Raw genomic sequence first — 24,351 nt, forward strand, 5'->3', positions numbered from 1 at the left:
TTTTTATTCATATTATTTCTTAAAGACAATTTTCCTTCGGGATTTCATTGGTAAAAGTAATGTTGGATTCACACATACACAGTGTGTCTGTGTGTGGATGAACATTGGCGATGAATATTTTCTAAGTTATCTCAACCGAAGTGAGAGTTAGTCAATCTTAGAAGTAAGAACTTGCGACATATAGTAACAAACCGGCCTAGAAAAACATGTCATCGACAGATATAATGCTTAGTAGATGGCCCTAGCTATAAAATATCTCTAGCTCGCCTTCTTCCTATAGCAGTTCTTTTACTTTGGTTAGAATAAATATATTTTCAACAGTACCATCTTTTTTAAGATAGTCTTTCAAATATTTACAAACCATACAAGAACAAAACAAAACAGAAAAGAAAAAAAAAAGATACAAAAGATAAAAGCATGTGCGTGTTTTGACTAAGATAAAATTTGTTTTCACTGTGTTGAGGAGATTTAGATCGTTGCGTATATTAACCATCCTTAAATAAATTCTAAAAACCATCACCTGCCGAAGAAAATAATACACAAAAGCATACTAAAATTAAATAACGCATAAAGAATACAGGAAGCGAGATGTTGATAAATGACTTTAAGCGACCCTGCTGTTCTCCAGTGCATCTTTCTCTGTGATGGATTGAAAGCGCGCTTCTGCCAATGTTTACTCGCGTAGCTTCGGTCTGTGTGGGAATAATTCGAAATATAGCGGTTTTCGCAAGATCCTAACCCCCTCATGAGATATAAGAGCTTTCGCCGAACACGTAGCAAGACACTTAAGTAATTCTTATATTACTCTTACTCAGGGAGCTTGGCTGTAGGTAAGATGGCAGTTACATCTCTTGTGCGCAGTTTTACCTCAAGGTAAGTGTGAGTGTGTGGATGGGGAATGACAATTGGCGAGAGTGCACGCGCACATACACAGACTGATAAAAGAAATAGTAGACAATAATAGCTAATAGTTGTGGAATTATAGCAAAAACAATAAGGCTATGAGATTTTTACTGAAATTTAATTTTTAATTCTCTCTCTCTCTCTCTCTCTCTCTCTTTCTGATATTCTTCAGAGATTTATTAAAAAAAGTTTCTAGGAGAAGAAAAAATAAATATTAGTACATGAATTACCTATACATTGACTTCATGTTGCATAAAATATCAATAAATCCTTCATCGCCTGTCATTCATCAACTGAAATAGACTTTAGCCCTAACTTTCTGAAGTGAGATTATTCATAAAGTTTTAAAGTTAGAATTTTAAAATGAAATGAGATTTAAAATAAATAAGAATATATGATAACATTGCAGCATCGATCGCCATCAAGAACAGTGACATAATTGATTTTTGGACATATCCGGACCAAACTAAAATGAGATATCTTGAAAACTTAAGGCTGATCACGTTTACAACTTTTGTACACCACGCAGACTTCATTGAGCCTGTTAAGTTCTCGTATATTGCTGGGTTTTGCGATATGGCAGCTAAGCCACTGTTCAGTAACAAAATGTTCTTGATATCCATAATACAGTAGCATTCCTATAACTAAAATGGTAATCCTAAATAACATTTTTTTAAAAAATATCTCATTTGAATAGAATATTTAAAAAAAAAAGAAAAGCTTATTAACGGCGACAACGATTAGATAAAATGCACCATCATTGCCGAATAGAGTATCAAAAGCTCAAATACAAACAGTGACAAACGATTTAACAAAAGGCATCGGCATCAGCTTGTCTTCCTTACACTCCTTCCCAGTGTCAGTGAATATCACTGATAATTACGTGCCAGATATTGTATGACTGGTAAAGAGTGAGGCTAGCTATCCATGTGTATATCAAAACTTTTAGCTTATCTGCATATCTATAGCCCATTAGTATCGTTTGCTGGCTAGTGCATAAGAAGAAGAAAGAAAAAAAGAATATGTTAATCTTTTTTTCTGAACAGCTGGAGGTTGTAGTATTTTGGGAATTTGTGAACATAGAGATAGATAGAACGGAAGAAGAGACAAGAAGTTGATTCTTGTCTCTTCAAGTAGCTGATCGTGTTTTAATAAACTTTGAAGAAAGTGGAGAAAGAAGGAAGTCTGTTCAACAGAATAGAGACCACTGAAATATCTGGAGAAAAGGAGAGCCGAAACAACATTTATCTATGATTTATTTATTGGTGTCTATCCCTGGAGACGTCTTTTGATAAGAAGTTGTAGACTTTCGTCAGGTCACGTAGCATAATTGGAATCTTTGTATGGTGGTGTCCAGGCTGAAAGTTGTTTCACTTCTGTAAGTATTTGACCTGTGGCTCCAGATGTGTTGTATCTGCTTTATATATGTTTTGGAGTAATTCCGTTATCTCTTATGATGCAAAGCTTGATGGATGTCTATTAACATTTCTCTAGGTAGAAAAATGTTTGGTAGGTGCATCTGTGAAATTTATATGCTTACAGCGAAACCTTATTAGAACACCTCTAGTCCTGTCTTCCAATCAAGACCAAACTGTAGTTTCCAGTGATTAATATTCCTCTGAATCTGATCGATGTACTTGCTGCTGTTGATTCAGTTGGTGTATCCTTGCTAAATCTCTTTTTGAGATTTAGCTAATGGATGTACTTCTGTGGGAATAACATAATTAGTCTTGAAGTGTAGCCACTTCAAGACTCGTCACAGGATGCCCCAACTATCCATCCTTCTATCATATCTCTTCTCCTGAGCCCATTAACAGACAAAGCACTCACAACTGACGCAGGCAGCACATTACATTCATTCACAACTCTCCAAGCAAAAAATTTAGTTCTAACATCCTTACTAGCCGTACCTTTTACTCAACTTCCAGGGATAACCTCTTGTTCTGCACCCTCTAGCTAAGATCAGAAACATTTCTCCCGCATCAGCCTTATAAAACTTTTTCAGTAACTTAAATGCTTCCATCATATTCTCGTCTTTTTTTCCCCTATCAACCAACTTCTGCGATACACATGCCATCAGTCTGTCCTAATAGGATATATGCCACAAACTACTTACCATCTTGATTGTTCACCCCTGAATCCTCTCCACCACTTCCTCATTCCCGAGAAACCCAGGAGACCAGACCTGAGCACAGTTCCAATTATCCAGGCCGTATAAAGAGGAATAACAAATTTCTTATCTCTACTTGTTACTGTGTTCTTCAATAGCCAAGTGGTCTTACGAGCTACCTAAATCAGCAACGTTAGCAATATGCCCTCTAAACTTCAACTCTCTACTACCTCTACTCCTAAATGCCTAGCTTCATCTATTTCCTGAAGTACAGTTCCATCAATGTGCTACAGTTTGTAATCTCTACATCCCAAAATGCACAACTTTACACTTTTTCGCATTAAACTGATATCCATTATCTTTTGCCCATCCTGACAGCCTGTTTTGATCATCCTGTAAGCTCTCCACATTGCCTTGATTCATTATTACTCTACCTAATTTCGCATCATCAGCAAACAACTGAATATTTCCTTTTCAGGTTATTTCCTATATCATTTATGTGCAAATTAAACATGTTTCAAGTACAGAGCCGTGCGGCACATCACTAGTCACCTGCCTTCTAGATTCTGCTCCATCATATACTACTTTTTAGTATCTGTCCATCAGCCAACCTTTTATCCATATCATCAGTGTCCTGTCTCTCCATTTGTTGTTACAGTTTGCGCGACAGTTCCATGCAGTATTCTGTCAAATGCCTTTGCAAAATACAGGAGAATCATCGTATAACCGTTTCCTTTATCCAACTCAGCTGTTACTCTAATATAAAAAGTTTGTTAATTACTAAGGCATGACTGATCCTTCACAGAGCCATGTTGCTCCTCATACAGTATCATATTCTTATCAACCCATCCTTAAATTCTCTTTTATTATTATTATTATTATTATTATTATTATTATTATTATTGTTTAACACCTCCAGGGAGTCCAAAGACTCATCGAGGGATAGTGTGCCAACAGCATCGAACGATTGGTCCCCTTCCAACTACTAACCGTGCTCAAACTTACTTAACTGAGCCATTAGTAGCAGAGGCTCTACCAATCGACTAACCTTGTCCAATTTTTCCAGTATTTTAACCAAAATGCCTGAAATACTGATTGGTGTATAATTGCTACTGCTGTCTTAAAACATCCCTTTTGCAAGGGAATTATTTTGCTCTCTTTCCACTTCCTTGGAAATCTACCAGAGCTAGAGACTTAAATTAAAGAGCCTAGTCAGTGGCATTGCCAGTTCCCTTGTACATTCTCGCAAAACGCGAGCTGAAATCCCATCTAATCCACAGCTGTATTTACATTGAGATCCTGCAATATCCGAAATCACACCACACTGAGACTTTTGGTGAATGGGAGTATGATGAAACACATGAAGGTTATATTTGCAGCGGAAATGTGGCATTTGCATAGTAACACTACCGTTCAGATAAAAATGTGTCTTGTCACTCCACAAGATCTTCCACGGCCACGCATTATCTACCGGATTCGAGCTAAGAACGTGGGAATAAACTGCAGTCCGGCTTTCACATCACCATGAAGGAAAGCTTGAGCATGGGAGATCGTGTAGGGGAAAAAACCTTAGCATTTGACTCAGAATTTTCTACACAGTTGAGTATGGCATGTCCAGTTGCCTTGATATTGCCCGAACACTGCAGGGCCCTTGTGAGGTATTCATTCCGTGTTCCACGACGGCAGTTGCAACTTCGTCAACTTGTTGAGGAATAATCCGTTTGCGCCCTCGTCCTAGCCTCACTTCTAAAGAACAGCTATTTTCACCTCGTAATATCATTTTTCTAACATTTGTTATTTTCATTGGACCTTTTGTCGTGTTCTTCAGACGCCGGAATTTTCGAAGCACGGTATTAGCATTACCTCATTGTTGATGGTAAAGCTTGACTAGCGACGCACGTTCCGGTAAGGTGATTCCATAGCACTTCAGTCTTATCAGAATGACGCGAATCAGTTACAGTCTTCCTTATATCCATTAGCTTGTCAGTAGAAACAATAAGAGTATGCAAATATCACACGATTCTAGTACCAGTGGTGTGCTGGTGGCAGAATTTTATCCTTTTTTTTTTCTGTGAAGTAAAACTCCATGTTCCAGAGTGTACTTACACCACGTTTGGTTGAATTTCATTCAATAAATTTTTCGCTACAGTGCTCTGAACACCTCCTCTTTAATTATGACCACCCTGTACATCATGAATGATTTCGTGTGTCATATGTTAATACTTATGTGTGCATGCTCTCTGACATCCCATGTGCATGACAAACTTCCCATCTTTTTGATCTTCTCTTAAAGTTTTCCTTATCTCATGCTGCTTAATTTGGATTCCATTTTCTCTCCTAATTCTCATAATTACTCTGTCTCATTTTAATTTTTATCTCAGAAGTACGTGACAACCACCAGCAAGTTTCTCTTCCTTGAGGACTTTAGTGCTCACAACTCTGCATGTTTTCTCTTTTACAGTTGCATTAAACAAGACGACAGATTATCTAACAATAGCAAACTGTGTGTGTGTGTGTGTGTGTGTGTGTGAGGTAATTAAATGTCTTAGTAGTCACGAGAAAGAATGTTTTCATTTGCTTCTATCCTTTGCTATTCTTTCTTTTCAAGCATAGATGTGGTATTTTGATTTCTTATTCACTTGTGCCAAAAATTTCTGCCTTAGCGTTCCATGCGGCCTCTTGTCCATATTCTTTCCATTAAAATCATTTAAAGAAACTGCTGTGACTCGGGAGATAGCCTGTTCATTTCCCTTTTATATTATCTACTGTCTTACTCATGTGTAATCCTTTCTTATTTGTCAGAGTACTTCTTCACTAGTCACTGTTTCCATCCATAACTCAAATGCTTCCATTCTTCCAATGTCTTGTTTGCTAAATTTGTGTTGCGGGAGATGAATGAACTAATGCCTCATCTTTATTAAAGTATCCTTTTCTACGGTGATTTTTTTCATGCTTCTTTTTTTTCATTTTACCTTTCTTTGTAAGGAAAATCGATATTTAAAACTTGAATCTTTTTGGTGTATTGTTTCACTGCTGAGCGGGATCATAGCAGTGACTGCTTGATTTCTAATCGTTATTAAGACTTAGTTTTCTTGTTATTTAAAGTCTTATTATTTTGAAAATTCTCTTCAAAATTCTCAAGGTATGTTACTGTCTGAAATAATGTGGATACTATCGATTTTCTTGAGTTTTACGAGACGAAAATCTCGAGTTTCCGGGAACAAAAACCCGCTTTCCTATGCCAGAGATATATTAATACATACAGTCGGCTTGCTTAGCCAAGTGGGTTCAATTCCCGTCTCCGCTCTCCATCCAATAGGCTGTGGGTTCGAATCCCCCCGTAGGCATGGATGTTTGTGATTGTCCACTCTCCCAATATGGACTGGGTCACCATGGGAGTAGTAGACCCAAAACCTCCCTCAATAGGAGAAGCCTTCACCCTGCAGTGGGTAGAAATATAGACCATCAATTTTATACATACATACACTGCTTGGAAAGAAGTTAACGGGCACTACAATGTGAGGAACAAACGGCCTTGGCATACACCATAATAAGATGTAGGACCTCTTTTTGCTGCGATGACTGCAGCAATCCTACTGGTATACTTTCCGCAAGCAGGCCAATCAGGCCGACTGAGTGGGTAATTCAATTTCCACTGGCAGCCAATCTTGTGGTCCCTAACCCTACCATAATATTTTTAATGTCTGAAATTAGTGCCGGTTCGACGGTCGATTTTCTTGAGTTTACGGAACGAAAATCCGAGTTTCCGGGAGAACAAAACCGCTTGCTTGTGCGAGAGATCGACTAACGCCATGGAATGCAAAGCCACTTCCACTGAGCTACACAGGCTCCTATTTTATATTTAATATTAAATTATACATGACAAGAAATTTTTTCTTGTTTTCATCTTTATTTTACCAAAGGGACGCAATCAAGCATTTGCAGGTAAAACATTTTCAGCAGACTTGTATATAGAAGCAATCAAGATGCCTATCTGTTCGGCACTTGCATGAAATGTTCATGAAACAATAATAATAATTAACGCCTTTTATTGCGGGAAAAAAAAAATTCACGCGTAAATTACCTTCCTGATACACTTGCTGATAAATCTACTAGCCCCTTTTCCCCCTAAAGGAAGTAAGCGATGCGGTTTTAGCAGTATCAAATTGTGGAGACAGCAGCAGTCACTCTCTACCATTCGCCAGAGTTAGCTCGCCCAAGACGCACTAATTTTAAACGGCATACGGTGGAGAGATTGTGGTAGTGAAGTGTCGCCATCTCGTGTTTCTAACGCTTGTGTTATTGTCTGATGTGCTATGGATTCCATTGTCGATTTTCTTGAGTTGCAGGATTAAAAATTCGAGTTTGCATATGCCAGAGATCGATTAATTGGGAACTGGTCAAAGAAAGTGGAAAAATTATATATATATAAATATAAATATATATATATATATATATATATAAATATATACAGGGTGTTCGGGATAAATTTGACATATTTATAATTAATTATATTTTTCCGTAAGTTACATGTATTAACACACACTTCTCTTCATTTAAAAGTTTGGACCCTTCTTCATTCATATACAAGATGTCAGAAAGGATGGATAGCTGGAACCCACCTGAATCATGGAAGAGAATAACTTGTATCATGATGATTCGTGCCCGCCATCAAAATAAGGATATTACGACTGCTGCCCAATGCTCCCTGAATACAGTAAAAACAATCAGGCATGAACTAGAGACTTGCAATGGTGACTACGAGGATGTAGCAAGAAGAAAGATCCCTAGCAGACGATCTGATTGCGTTCGTACAGCAGAATTCCTCGCAAATCTGCAGGAACAGGTGTTGAAGAACCCTGGCATTGGAATTCGGGCTTTGTTCGTGGAGTTGCTAACTGTAGTCAAGCCCTGGATAACAAGGGTAGCCAATGGTAGGCCGTATGTATGGCAGCAGGATTCGGCCCCTTGCCACACCTCTGGGAAAAGTCAAAAATGGTTGTCTGAAAATTTCTACGACTTCACCAGTCCAAATGTTTAGCCTCCAAACTCCCCAGACCTTAACCCCATGGATTATTTTGTATGGGGCGCAGTTGAAAAAGACACCAATCGCACTTCCAGTAATACAAAAGCCCAGTTAATGGATAAAATTAAAACAGTTTTTGCGGCCCTTCCCAGGGAGACTGTAGCATCAGCTTGTTCGAGGTTCCGAAGCAGAATTGAAGCTGTGATCGATGCTAATGGTGGTTATTTTGAGTAAATCTTGTTGATAGTATTGTAATTAACTCTGCCTGTAATGCTTTTTTGTCAATTCATTAAATTTAATAGATACAAAGAAGATTTTCTTTTTCCTTACGAAACTGTCAAATTTATCCCGAACACCCTGTATATATAAATATATATACAGTATATAAATATATATATATATATATAAATATATATATATAAATATATATACAGTATATAAATATATATATATATATATATATATATATATATATATATATATATATATTTATATACTGTATATATATAAATATATATACAGTATATAAATATATATACAGTATATAAATATATATATATATATATATATATATATATATATATATATATATATATATATATATATATTAAAATGTCGCCCTAATCATCGACATATATCATATTTCCTTTTCATTTGCATTTTAGGTTCAACGACCTGCCTCTCCAGACTAAGTTAACACCTAAATTTAATTAATTAACTGATAAAGCAGTTAATCCTATATGCATAATTTACTGTCTGTCATCTACTGTATGTGTTCTGCAGTTTGCCTTGACTTGCTTGATGAAAAACCAGAGATCCTGGGAAGAAAACCCTTGAATCAGCTAACTCACATCCACTTGCATAACAAGAAGACTTTTTAAAGGTCGCTCATACCCTATACGGCCATTTGAACCCAGGTCTTTCTAGTCAAAGAGCAAATGATATCAAACTATATCTTTTTATTTCCCAAATGCAGTAGGAAAGGCATTTAGCTCTAACCAAGTTCTGAAGTTTGGTATAATTTACACTCTTAGCCAACCACAGACAGCTACTCAAGACTACAATTAATTTTAAATTGTATCTAGGGAAAAGAGAGTACAGCAAACACTTCTGTCATCTCATGATCCGTAATCTTATATACTGATGTTCATAGAAACTGCATCACCTGATTTAACCATATTTTTTTTTTTTTTGGTAATCAAACTTGAATACTTATTTGAAAAGGAATAATAACACAATGATTGTCACAAATAATGAAGATAATATACGGGGTGGCCATAAAATAACTTTCCCTCTTTGGAGGCATCTGTAGCTAAAACCAATAAACGAAATTAGACCAAATTTTATATTGAGACTTTTAAAGGCATCGGGAGATGATTTTCGCAAAAAAAAAAAATAGTACAGAAAGTCGCCGATAGGAGACGTTTTGTACTAATTAATGTAGCGATTGAACTCAAAGGAAATAATGTTTTATTCATCAGAATCAGGGTCCCCTGGACCACATACACGATTTTCAATGTGCTGACCTTTCTTGTGCACAACAAATTGCATCTGATGTGCGACATGCTCTACAGCTGAGCGTAGGGAGTTGGATTGGATGTTCATAACAGCCCGTTTTATGTTCTCTTTCAAGACATGCAAGTTGGGAACGCCACCAACATACACAACGGATTTCAAATATCCCCACAGCCAAAAGTCACATGGAGTGATGTCCCGGGATATAGGCGGCCATGCCGTCGGAAAGAACCGACTGATAACCCTCTTATCACTGAAATGCTGGCGTAAAAGGCGCTGTACTCAACGTTCAATGTGTGGCCATGCTCCATCCTGCATAAAAATTATGGAGTCCAAACATTGTCTTCGCTGCAATGCAGGAATGACAAAATTTAACAGCATTCGTCGATAAATCTCTCCAGTAATGGAGCAGGTTACAGGAGACCTGTAGGGGTAATACGCTCAAAAAAATATCGGCTGTGAAGCCACACCACACGGTTACTTTTGGAGAATGCAGTGGTACTTGCTGGATCGCTAGGGAATGTTCAGATGCCCAAGCGATTCTGCAGTTGTGAGTGTTGGCCGACCCATTCAGATAAAAATGAGCCTCACACCCCACAATATTCTCCAAGGCCAGTCATTGTCGACCTCCATTTGGGAAAGAAATGTAGATTATGATAAACATGTGCTTATCATAATCTGCGGTAGTTAGTGCTTGCACACGACTGAACTTATACGGATGGAAGTGAAGCATTTTCCGTAAGATTTTCCAGACTGTACCATTAGCCATATCAAGTTTGCGAGCTATGGCACGAGCGCTTGGACAAGTACACTTTCTCTGCGAGATGTTAACTGTGCGTAACTAGCCTTAGCGATATCAGCATGAAAATGTGAAAACTAGCTCTTGCTGTCTATTTATAGCATAAATAGACAGCAAGAGCTGTCAAAATTTATAGCATTCTGACAATAGTAGCTACTCTTACATTATAAAAAAGCCTCTGGAAATGATAGATGATGCAATACAAGGAAATATTTCATGACGGACCAATGAACATGCCCATTTAACTGGTGAAAACTATATTTTTGTAAAGTTATGCGGTTTCTATGAACATGAGTGTATGTATTGTCGTATAAAAAGAATGTATATTGTACGGTCGATTTTCTTGAGTTGCAAGATTAAAACTCTGCTATCAGGGAAGAAAACCCTACTTGCACATTCCACAGAATGACAAGTTTGGAAGCGAGTCCAGGAATGGTTTAGAAAAAAGTTGCTGTAGTCAGTGACTAGAATTGATCTTATAATGATCTCTCTTCAAGTAGCCTTGTGTTGTGGATACAAACGTGATTTCCACAGGAAAGTGTAGTAATTTTATAGCCTGTATGTAATAAGAGAGCTGCTCCATTATAAAAAAAATCTCTCATTTTCAGTTGATTATCTAATATCAGAAGCTCCATGCTAATTTCAGAAAATCCTTAAAATTGTATAATCAACTGTAAATAGCAAATCCTTGATACAGTATTAAAATCGACCATAGAATTCAGACTGTTTTAGGCAATACTATACAGTCCTAGTATTAGACGCCACAGGAGGCAGCATTTGTCTACCACATTCCCCTCTCTGAGTGACTATTAAAATCACTTACGAGCTTGTGGAAGCTATATGTGTTTGGAGTAAAGGGATTTCTCTTGTGTTCAAAGATCAACTATAACTAAACTATCTCACCTCCTCTCTTTGGTGAAAAAAGTAACATGGCATAAGGCAACTAAGGCGGTAACAAGGAGGGGTGTCTGGAGGTTGTTGAGAAACATAAAAGATAACGTGGTAGGTATGGTAGTCAGCAGGTTGCCCAGGTATGATAATGCTAAGTTAAGGTGAGCGGATCATGAATGGCATGCTAGCAGCATCGTGTGAGGAGAAAGGAGCTCATTTGTTAACGTGTAAGATGAATTTGAGAGATCGACAGAGCTGTATAAAAAGAAATGGACTATATTTAAATGGATTTAGTGTGACTCGGCTGGAGAAAATATTGCTGCAAGAAAAATTAATAACTAAAGTGAATGGAAGACATGATGAAGCAAGAAGTGATGTGGAAGTGCTAGAGAGCGGTGTAAATAAAACGTGTTTGAATGGAGATCGAAGAGAATGAGACAGAGGAAACACTTGACAGAAAGGGAAATGTGGTCAACATGGATGTGAGACACTGCTTGAGAAGTGTGGATGATGGCTTTTGGAGTGGATGTGTGACTGTGCAAAAAGGATGTTAAGGTAACATCAGTTCTGAAGAGGGGTGTTATTATCAGTGATGATATAGTCGAATGGCCGAAGAGTATGGCGGAGTCGTATCTGAGGATTGGAGTCAGTGAAATGTATTGAAAAAAATAAGCAACCGCCCTTTATTCCTGTATAGGGAGTAGGCGAGGATGTTTTAGACTTAACTTTTTGAGACTGAGTGGGCAGTTCAATCTCGACTGGTAGCCAATCAAAGATAGTTGGTCCAAGGCTATCGCTAATTTAAGTAGCTCTCAACAAGTGCCACCATCTCGTGGTCGCTCACTCTAACAATATTTTTGATGTCTGAAATAGTGTGGATGCTACGGTCGATTTTCTTGCGTTTATGGGACGACAAACCTGAATACCCGGGAGAAAAATTTACCTGCCCGTACCAGAGATAAACTCACGCAGAACCGGTCGAAAAAAGCTTAGAAAAAGTTCCTTTTGTCGGCGACTGGATTTGAATAAGTCTATCATCCAAAGGTTTAGTGCTGAGGGGTTTAGTGCTAAACACTACTTCCGATGAGCTACCAGGCTCTATGAAACTTATTGTAGAATCGGAAATGACCTAGTATCCATGTTTACGAATGACAGGCGTATTCGAAATAAGTGAAATTAAACTGTAGCTTTGAAAAAGTTAATTTATCCAAAACCTGTGGAATAAGTGAAGTGAGACACTAAAAGAGTGAGAAAATTGTGATAGGAATATTTTTTGTGAAGACAGACGGTAGAGAGGGAGAAGTGCGGTTGATGATATCAGCAGGGAGCAAATAATGACAGCGGTTTTGAACAGTATGGTGTGAGGTGGAGAGAGACATTCAAAAAATCAAGAAATTTCTTGATTTCTTGAATAACAGCTATTTTGGGAAGTATCTATTAGAGGATATATGAGGATCAAGGGTCTTGAGTTTGATTATCTCATTGGAGGATGGTAATGTAAATGAGGTGTCAAAACTTCCTTCAGTTGGTGTAGGTGATCTTCGGTGGTAGCCAGTCACATCAGGACTAATGTGAGAAGGGGATATATGTTGAAGTATAGGGTCGGTGATTATGACAAACTCAGGAGATGACTTGCAGCTATATGAATTGGATGAGAAAGAAACCAATGCTGCTTGGTCTTTACTCAGGACTCTATTCTATCTGGTAGAGCCATGCTCAAGTGTATTCCGATAGTCAGGAAATTTAATAGGGTAGGTGTAAAATGGATGATTGAAAATTGATAACTGCATTCTGGAATTAAAGAGCATGGTTTAGGCAGCATAAGATGAGTGGCAATGATTATTTACATGAGGAGTACAAAAGTGCAGTGTGAGCAGAAGTTGACAAATGAGTCCAAAAGAAATCCTAGGGAGCTTTTCGATGCGGCCAGTAGAAGGAAGAATGATTATGAAATGCTTTTGTTGTTCAGTGATAATGGTCGAATGATAAACGCTGAGAAGAATATGGTAGAGATGTTAAATTAGCAGAATACAGAACTCGAGAGCAGTAAAAAGGTGGGAAGAACCACTGACAGTGAGTGAGTAAAAGGCACAGGAGAAATTGAATAAACTTGATGACAAATAAGGCTGTAGTTTTTGATGGTATACCATGTGACGTGAGGTTATTATCCAGGGAGTTCACAACACCTTCAACTTATCTTTTTGATATTTTTCTTAGACTGGCCGGATTTCTGAAGGATTGGAAACAGTGCAAAATTGTTCCACTTCATAAAGAATGTGATATGAAAAAATTGGAAAAGATGGGGTTGGATGGTATATTAGTGAATCGTATTGGAGTTTGGCTGCCTGATAGGTATCAGCAAGTATGGGGAGTGAAATCCTAGAATAGGAAAGTTAGTAATGGTGTGTCTCCCAGAGCCGTTGCTGTTTAAGTGGACAAGGACCTGAAATTTCGAGGACATGTTGCTAAAATTGAGAGTCCCAGCACAGCGGATTATATTGAATGGTGATATAGAGTTGTTTGCAGATTGTGCGAAGTTGGGGAGAGCTATGAGGAATAGAATGGATATTGCAGCCTTTCATGATGACTCGAATAGACTTGGTGATTGGCTGAGTGAATGAGACTACCAGCTCAGTGTAGCAAAGTGTGAAGTTTTATAATTTGGTAAGCAAAGATAGGATGCAAGGTATATGATTGACAGAGATATCCTAAATGAGGTGGTGGAGATGAAGGATCTGGAGGCGATAGTGGACAAGGACCTGAAATTTCGGGGACATGTTGCTAAAATTGAGAGCCTAGCACAGCAAATTATATCAATGATGCTGAAAATGCTGACATGTAGAAGTAAGGATGTTATGATTCCATTGTATAAAGTTTTGATCAAAACCCATATGGATTACTGTGCACAGATTTGGTCAGCTAGATTTCAAAAAAATATGAGTCGTTGGAGAGGATTCAGAGTTGATTGACTAAGCCAGTTTCGGGAAGGACTATGGAACGCGGAGTATGAGGACAGATTGAGAGAATGCAAATTGCAGAGCTTAGTGGATAAAAGGAGTTCGGTGAGGGTGGACATTATTGATATATATAAGTTGGTAAGAAGGGTCATTACCAGTTTAATGTGCTTGGGATTTTTCATAGAATGGTTGGAGATAGGAGGAGAACAAGAGGCCATCCCTGGAAATTGTATATGAAGATGTGAGCAAGAAGGTAAGAGTAGGCTTTTTTAAATTGAGAGTGGTGGGTGATTGGAATACATTGCCTGAAAATGCGGTGAATGTTGAGACGGTAAATGCAGCACTTAAGTCACGATACGATAAGCTGTATACGATAAGTGAGTGTGTGTGTGTGTGCGCGAGAAAGAAAGAGATTTCTTGCAATCAGTCTCTTGACTCCATGGAGGTCTAATGATAATAATAAAGACTTCAGCGGATTTTTTTTTTAAATGTGTATTTGTTGCTTTGTATTTACTTTCGTAAAGATGGCGTTATTGACTTTTGAGCAACACGCTTGTTTCTGAAAGCTGAGGTAGAGATTTGTTAAAACAATATATTTTTTTTTATATTTTCACATTTCCTAGTACCGATAGTGTTCGTAATGATCAGAATCTTTGATTTGAGAACGTTACCTATTTGCTAACTACGAATGTGAATATTCCTATCTGTTTTATTGGATAAGTAAGTTATTAAAGATGATTTTATCATACTCCGATTTCATTATAATGTCCTTTCTTTTTTTTGTTTATATATTTTTACAGATCTCTTGTATAAATTATACTTGTAAAAGACCTGCATATTTTAAATTATGAATTTTTTGGTTGAATTTCAGTCATTGTTTTTTTATCTTCGAGGAATTTATGGTGTAACCTCCCCCCCAAAAAATAGATGGGGGTATTTCATCGTTATGATGATGATGAAAAACTTCCATCTGATTTTTTTTTTTTTAATCCCTGTGGAATGCCACACCAAACCCTTGATAGACCTTGCCCTGAGCACATTTAGCGTTGGTCATAAATCCATTCTGGTAACACATTACTCTCATTTACTGCTCTCAGTGCTGAAAACTACTTTGCACTTATTCCCACAATCCTTGTACAGGTGGGAGCATTGGACGTTATTTCTTTCAGTGCTCTAGATTTATCTAGACTGCTTGTTACAGTGCAGTAATTTTCTTATATTTGTGTGATAGGCTACTCTTACAAATATGTATCAATCATATCAGTCCTGTCAAATTTTTGATATGTACTCTCATGGGAAGTACAGGATATTATTATTAAACAAGACCTCATGGAGTCAAAGACTCATCTAGGAATTATGATAGTACTGCATGAAAAGCTTATATTATTACTAGCTGTTTACAATTTTTCTCCAAAGTAGTCTGTTATTTGTCATTAGAGATAGATGCTGAAAGTTTTTCCACTAGGTTATATTATAAATTAAAGATGCCAAAAAATTATATTCTTGGTTTCATCCTTTGTCCAAATTTAAGGAAACAAAGTTTGTGCATGACGTCACTTCATGATTGGGCAACTCATACAGAGGCTAATGACTCACATCAATTGCCTTCGCTCAAAAAAAGTTAAGCAAGTTTGAACGTGGTTAGTAGTTAGGAGATCGATCATTCGATGCTGTTGGTACACTCTTCCTCGATGAGTCTTTGGACTCCCTGAAGGCGTCACTTAATAATAATAATGAAATGCACATGTCAAAACTGGTCTGGGTGGTGGCCCTTCCCATAATACATAGCATTATACATGTCTGTAAGGATATGTGCATTGCATTATGGGATACTAAGGCTATTGATGTGAAGTCATTATCCTCTATATGTTGCCCAGTCATGAAGTTACTTCACGTGCAAACTTTATTTGCTTACACTTGGATAAAGGATGAAACCAAGAATATAATTTCATGGTATCTTTAATTTGTGTATTTTCTGGGCATCTTTAATTTATCTTATCTGTCAGAAATCTTGTAAGGCATTTCTGATAGTGTATATGCCATGTAAATTTATTCACTTGATTCCTTACCATACTAGTTCTGTGCCTATTTCCATTTTTAATTTACAGCAAAATCTGGATACGATTATCCAGATATGGATAAGGAGCAGTTTTGTCTCACTATTTCATCCACCATGGCTGGTAGAGAGGTTAAAGGTTACAGCTTATGTTTCGACATTGATTGAACAGTTAATAACTGGAATTGTTCGATTAACGCTTTAGATTATGAAATAAATGCATTGTGATCTAACACAGTGTCGGAATTATCACGTTCGGTCAGTTTCAGCTAGACTCACCGATATTCGTTTGCACTTGTCACTGTATGTAACAAGTGAATCCAACACTGTTATTGAGCAGTGTCACTACAGATTAATTGTATGTTTGTGCACGTTATTTCTGTGAGATACGAAACTTTTATTGTTAGTGTGTGTTCGTGGTGAGGGCGAAATACTTTTGGTAAATCTCATTTTATTCTGTTAAAATAACATATAATTATTTATTTATTATAGATAGGAGGTTGAATTATGACGAGTGTCATAATTCAGATCTTGTCCACCATCACTCCAAGATCTCGTTTCCTCCAACAATATATCTCTACTAAGAGTAAATTCTATATCCCATCTTTGTTTTACAAATTGTAAAACCTTACATTTCACAACATTGAACTAGCATCCCCATTTCCATGCCCATTTACTCAATTTATTCAAGTCTTCTTGTAAGACCACATCTTCTCTATTCTTCATAGTTTGTCCCGACTTTGCATCATCTGCAAACAACTGATCCAAATTCATGCAAACAACTGATACCCCATCCAAATTTTCCCAAATATCATTAACATACAGGTTAAACAGTAGTGGCCCTAAAACCGACACCACTGAGGCATGTCACTTGTGACTTTCCTCTTCTGGGATGTTGCTCCCCCATATACAACTTGCTGTTACCTATCAGATATAGCCAATCACGATCCAATGCACTAGTCTAATATCAAACCCCATCTGCTCTAGTTTGACTATTAACTTATCATGCGGTAATCTATGAAAAGCCTTTGCAAATTCTAAGTATACTACTGTGTATTCATCTCCTTATTACAATAAGGTGATGGTTTCATTGGACAAAGTCGACTACTAAAACATTCTGGATCCTAGTTCTCACAAGCTTCTCCAACAACTTAACCACACACAGATAGGCCTATAATTTGATGCTTGAGTTCTGTCATCTCCCTTATGAAGCAGCACAATCTTGACTTTCTTCCACTCTTTTGGAACTCGACCTTATCAAGTTTACTCAATTCCACATATATCTCTTGCTCACTTACAGTCCATCTCTCCTCCTCATCATCAACTGCTCTCAAACTCTCCATGATGTCACATTCACAAGATTGAAAGACCTTTATGAACTGCTCATTAAATATCTCAACTATATCCTCTGCAGCAGTTGTTCTTATACCATTTTCTCCAATCAATGTCATCCCTCCATTCTTTTTGGCTTCATTAGCTAACTGTTGCTCATACTTCACTTTTGCTACCTATCCTTACCAACCAAGTTACCCTCCTTACCTATTCTTTGCAGTCCTCATGGAATTGATTATTACCTCTTCTCTTGTGTTGCCTCCATAATGCCTTTTTTTCTCTGTATCACATGTTTAATCTCTTCATTCATCCATTTCACACCTACCTTATTTAACCTTCTGACCATTGGAATACATTTAGACATTGCTTCTAATAGATAGTTATGATCAAATGCAAAGCCCTCAATCCTCCTGTGCCCTCTGTTACATACTGCCTGAGATAGTTGTTCCTCAAAAACTCAAACTAATTTTCTTTATTTCCAGTTGCTATCTCATCATCCTAGTCTATATTGTCATAATTAAAATCACCCATAATGATCACCTTTTTTATTTGCTTGGATAATTTGATTATACTTTTCATGGTCACTACTGTCCACATTACCAGGTTTATAACAACAGCTAAGTATTTCATTCTATTCACCCTTATCTCACACCATATTGCCTCAAAACCACTGGTGCTATTTCCTTCTTACATGTCTACCCTGTATGGACATAACTTTCTCTATCACCAATAGCACTTCCCCTCCCTTTTTGCCTTTTCTGTTTTCACAAAACACATCATACCATTCCATCTCTATTCCTGTCAGGATGTCATCCTCATCTAACCTTTTATCACTTATTCCAACAGATTTTGGGTGAACAAACTCAATCAATGTAACCATTTTATTTGCCATACTTAACTTGAGCCATTTCTTTTTCTCCTTATTCATCTTAGAACCTTCTTCAAATCCAAATGTTTTCTGTTGATCCCAGTTCATCCCCTTCCCTTTTTGTCTGCACGTGCATTCACATCCTCTTGGAGCATCAACCTTTCACATGCTGTGTTTCCCTGTCCATCCTGAGCCTCCCCATTTCTTTGTCTTGCAAACTTGTTCTCTCTGTACTCATGCTACCCACTTGTCATTCATAACCATCACTTCAGTCTCTCCTTTCGTACTCTCCTGTTTTTTCACATGACTTCTTACTTGATGAAATGCATTCTCTGCACTCATTTCTCTACCTTCCAGCAGTAGTAGTCTCTCCAAACGACTCACCAAAACCATTCAGATGCAGTTCAATTCATCCTTCAAACTCATTCCACACATTAACAAACTGCACTTCTTTCTCCTCACATATTTTTGCTAACATATTATTGTTATGATTATTAAGAGATGCCTTCAGAGACTCAAGGAAGGCCACATACTACACACACTAGCTATCATACTTATTCTTGAATTAATTCACACTGCTTGCACACACACACACACACACACCAAATTCAGTGGCAATCCATTCCAATCACACACCACCCTATAAGAGAAAAATCTTGTCCTCACCCCCTTCTTAGTGGCATTCATTCTCAGTTTCCAAGGATACCCTCTTGTCCTTTCCCCACCCTCCATAAATTGAAAAATCTCATCAACTCAAATCCTGTATGACCCTTTCAGAAGTTGTAAGTCTCAATCATATCACCCCTCTTTCTCTTGTCTGCAGTCTACAAATTCTCAATTTGTCTTCTTAATCAGTATTCCACAATCTTTATCATTTTTAACATTCTCCTTTGCACCTCTCTCTTCACAATCAGAATCACAACAGAGACCAGACCTGTACACAGCAGTCCAAGTGAGGTCTTATCATGGCCTTGTAAAGAGACAAAATGACATCCTTATCTTTACATGTGAAAGTTCATTTCAGCATTGCCATTATTCTCTGAGTTGTATTTGCAATCTTTGCTACATGGCCCCTGAACTTCATCTTGCTATCTACTAACACTCCAGATCCCTAGCCCGATCAGTTTCTTCTAGAATAAAATCTCACCAATGTAATACAGCATTGGATATCTAATCTTGCCAAAGTGCATGACTTTACATTTACTGACATTGAGCTGACATCCATTTTCCCATACCCAATATTTCAGCTTATTCAAATCATTTTTCAAGTATTGCATATCAACAGCATTCCTGATTACCCTATCTTTGCATCATCAGCAAATATCTGTATGTTGCCTGTCATGTCCTTCTCAATATCATTAATGTAGAGATTGAATAACAGCAGTGGTTAAATTCAACTTTTTTATGCACCTTACCTGGAACATTTTTCTGTTTTGTGACTTTTCTCCCTTTACAGTAATTATGCCTACATTATTGTGTTATTATTCAATAATTGTTTACAGTTTTGAATGTGTATATAAAGTCAATATCAACAGTCGCCTCATTACGAACGCATGATGAAAGGGACAGGAAGATTTGGAGCTTCCTGTACTGCATTATCTTGCAGCAATTTGACAAGCAAACATTATTGCAGCATAGTATAGTGGAATTTTGTCTTTTCTGGTTGGCAACACTGTCAGCAGCAGTCAATAACCAACAACAGAACAGTAGATTCTTTTTTCTTCTTTTCAGCCATTTTCTGTCCACTGCTGGACAAAGGCCTTCTCCAGTTCTTTCCACCTTTCTCTGTTCTTGGCAATGGTTGACCAATTTTCCCCAACAAAATCTGACAGTTCATCACTCTACTTTCTTTTAGGACATCCTCGGTCTCGTTTCCCTTCTTTTGGAATCCAGCTCGTTAGTATGGTGGTCCATCGCTCATCTTCTCTTCCGGATAGATGTCTGGCCCATTACCATTTTATTATGGTGAAAAATGAAAAATGTCAGTGATGCGAGTCTGGCTTCTTATCCAGTTGTTTCGCTTCTTATCTTTAATACGATGCCTAGCATCAACCTCTCCATTTTTCTTTCAGTTGTTGTTAGTTTATTTACCAGTGCTTTTGTTAGTGACCAAGTTTCACAACCATATGTGATGATTGGAATTATACACTTGTTAAATGTTTTCCTTTTTAAACGGAGTGGAGCACCATTGTTTTGAAAAATTCTTTTCAATTTTCTGAATGCACCCCAGGCAAGTTGATCTCTCCTATTTATTTCCTTTTGGAGTCCACAGTTTAGATCCAATGAGATGACCTAAGTATGTATATGAAAAGACTCTTTTCAAGAAATTGGTTTCTATTATTATGTCTTTTGGTGTTACAAAATGATTAAACATGATTTTAGTTTTTTCTCTGTTTATTTTTAGACCCACTTTTCTGCTTTCATGATATAGGTCTTCTGGAGTGTTTGTAAAATTATGATATCATCTGCATATATCTTAGGTGTGTTAAGTTTCTGTTATTAATTTTTATACCAAGGTTTGTCCAGTTTATATTATTAAATATTTCTTGAAGGACTGCTGTAAAGATTTTGGGTGATAGTCTCCTTGTCGGACATCCTTTTCAATTGATATTTTATTGCTACTTGTGTGAAGTTGGATTGTTGCTGTTGCAGTGTGGTATATTTCCTGGAGGAGGTCCATGTATTCTCCAGAAACTCCCTGATTCTGGAGTGCTCTGATTATTGCATTAATTTTGATGGAATCAAATGCTTTTTCATAATCAATAAAGGCTAAACAGAGAGGCAATTGGTTTTCTTCTACTTTTTCTATTATTTGTTTTAATGCATGAATATGATCAACTGTTAAAGCCTTTACGGAATCCTGCTTGTTCTACTGGTTAATTTGAGCCTAGAAGATGGGTTAACCTTTTTATTATTACTTTTGTGAGAATTTTGTACGGATTAGAGAGAATACTAATCGGTCTCTAGTTCTCTACTTCTTCTTTGTCCCCTTTTTTAAATAACAGTATCAGAGTAGCATTTTTCCAGTTTTCTGGTATCTTCCCCTCTTCTAGGCATAGATTTAGTAAGTTTATATAAGATCTTATTTCATTTCTTATCTTTTTCCTTATTGTTTTGCATAGTTCTGCATATTCTATTTTAGAAATTAAGTTTTTGTATTGTTTCATATTTCGTCTCTTTTTTAGTAGTTGTAAGGTTTCCTCTGAAAGTTTATGGTCTTTTTGTTTTTGTTGCTTTTGAATTCATTGGCTGCTGAGATTATTACTTCCGTTAGGTTTCAGCTTATTTTATTTATGTCTTCAAATATATTTCAGTCTAGTTTTTCATTGAGTTTTTCTTCATAATCTTTCTTCTTGTTTTCAATAGGTTTTAAGCGAAAACTTCTTGATTTTTTGTTGTTTAGCCATTTTATTCTTTCTAATTTGGGGTTTATTTTAATTTTGACTCTCACCAGTCAGTGGTCACTTCCTGTTTTTACTTGATTTAGTACCGAGGTATCTTGAACTATTTCTTTATTATTACACAGTATATAATCTATTTAATTTTTTATTTCTCCATTTGGACTTCTCCATGTCCATTTTCTTTTGAGGGCTTTCTTAAAAAAATGTATTCATAATGTAAAGCTTACTGATAGAGAATTCTGTAAGAGCCATTCCTGAGTTGCTACTTGTACCATATATGTATGGTCCTATTGTGTCTATTTGATGAATGGGATGACCTACTTTGGTGTTAAAATCGCCCATTACTATAGTAGTTTTGATTGCTATTTCTTTTTTTTTTTTGTCTAGAGTGTGCTGCAGTGAGTCATAAAATGCTTCTATCTCTTCATCAGTGTGGGATGAGGTGGGAGCATATATTTATATGCTCCATTATAACAGCAGATTAGCAGTTGTTATCAGAGCTCGTGATTGTGAGAAGCACAAAGAAAATCGTGTAATATTTTTGTGTTTATGTAGGCCTACTATTTCAACTATGGGTAAGTACGTTGGTACTTTCTTTAAATGGAAAAATAGCTCGGATGACAGTGATAATATAAAACGAGTTTGTAATGACAGTTTGTGCGTAGTTTCTGAAGAGAAAGAAGTCTGTAACGAATCCACAGAAACACAGGATTCTCCATCAGTTGCATTGCGATAATATTAATACATTGAATGAAAGGAAAGATTTGCTGACTTGCTGGACACTCGACCAGCAGATAGCATTCAAAGGTAAATACAATTGGTTATTTTCTAAGGACGGAGGTTTGGGGTGTATAACATGTGCAGAGGTACAGACCCTAGGTGCAAGTTCTTCACATCAGGGTATTCACTTAGCATCAGAGTGGATGAATGGATTAATACGTATTAAAGGGGACGGGTCTAAACAATGCCAAAAAAAGCAACTCAGAAAGAAAATTTATGAACACAGAGATACCAAATCTCACAAAAGTGCAGAAGCAATTATTAGAAGTAAAAGTGACAAAATCACGTGTTATGTGTTTCGCACTGTGTATCATATTGTAAAGCATAATCATCTTTTTGTAGATCATCCAAAATTAATTGATCTTCAGATTCTTGATGTGTGAAATGTGTGAGTGGTGTGTGGCTAGATGTGTGAGTGCTTTACATAGTAAGGTGACATGCACTGAGATAGTGAATCATATTGCAAAACGAATGAAACACAAAATTGCAGACAGCATTATAAACCATAGAACCAAAATTTCTACTATTCTGGATGAAAGTACATCCATATCTAACCAGACTGTTCTGATAGTGTACATACAAGGTGCAATAAATGATGTTACAAAACTATTCTTTGATTTAATTCAATTAGAAAGCACCAAAGCAATGGACATTAAGAACTCGCTTATGAAGTGTCTTGAAAAGCATGATCTGAAAAAAGAACTCCTGCAGGAAATTCTAATTGAATTATGTACGGATGGGGTCTCAGTTATGCTAGAGAAACGAGCAGGTTTGGCAACATTGATGAAAGACGATTTTTCAACAATTTTATCATGGCACTATATAAATCATCACTTTGAACTTGCTGTGCTCGATTCAATGAAAGATGTTATGACAACAAATCATTTTGTATTGTTTCTTGATAAGGTATATTCAACTTTTAGTATGTCTCCAAAGAACTTACATGAACTAAGGAAATGTGCAGAACAGTTGTTTTGCAGTCTTACCAAAGTGGGAAAGATGTCAACTTGTTCGGTTGCATCAAGTTTTCAGGTTGTGAATTCTATTTGGAATAACTATGCATCATTGCACTGTTTCTTTACACATGCAGCTCATGATGGAAATCAAGATAGTAAAAGAAAGAGCAATATTTCAAGGGCTAGCCAGTAAACTTGAAGAAATGTACTTCATAAACAATTTAGGAATAATGATGGATGCATTATCTGAGCTTTCTAGTCTCTGAGAATCTTTGCAAAAACAAACTGTGATGTTACCTAGAGCAACCAACTCCTGCACAGAACAAGAGAAGTATTTAAAGGTCACAAAGAGAGAAGAGGTATTTACTGGAGGGAAGTTCAGAAAGCTGTAGAAGCAAATCAATTCAAAGGAGTTCCTCTTTAAAGTATTTGTGGGTAGGAACAACACAATGGAAATAAATGAAGGACAATTTTATGAGAGTATAATCACAAATTTGACAAGTCTGTGCATGATAAGGATACAAAGTACTCAGAAATAATGAAAGTTGTTTTACCTGAGTATTGGCCGGACGATATTGCCGTGGACTATGGTGAACAAGAATTGCATGATCTGTGTGATTTGTTTTCTCTGTGTTATTGTGAGATCATTCAGTCTTATAGGGATTTTAAGCACAGTGGAGATAAGCATGTATCAGATGCCATGAAGAAACTTCTAAAGTGTGTTGAAACAATACCGGTGAGCGATGCAGAGGGTGAG

The 24,351-nt window shown here is 36.9% G+C and overlaps 1 protein-coding gene across 2 annotated transcripts in view; it reads left to right on the plus strand.

Moving 5' to 3' along the window:
• The first annotated feature begins 14,659 nt into the window (after window positions 1–14,659).
• LOC150096384 (non-homologous end-joining factor 1-like) overlaps window positions 14,660–24,351 on the plus strand; it is a 128,151-nt gene continuing 118,459 nt past the window's right edge. Inside the window, exon 1 of one of the 2 annotated variants that reach the window (XM_090409201.1) lies at window positions 14,660–14,772. The gene's annotated coding sequence lies outside the window, so the exon portion shown is untranslated. Of the gene's footprint in view, window positions 14,922–24,351 lie in introns of both variants that reach the window. The other variant, XM_090409200.1, reaches the window with a different exon arrangement.

The sequence above is a fragment of the Typopeltis vanoorti genome, chromosome 19 (assembly GCF_054136105.1).
Source record: "Typopeltis vanoorti isolate ZY-2024b chromosome 19, IOZ_Tvanoo_1.0, whole genome shotgun sequence".
NCBI lineage: Eukaryota > Metazoa > Arthropoda > Arachnida > Uropygi > Thelyphonidae > Typopeltis > Typopeltis vanoorti.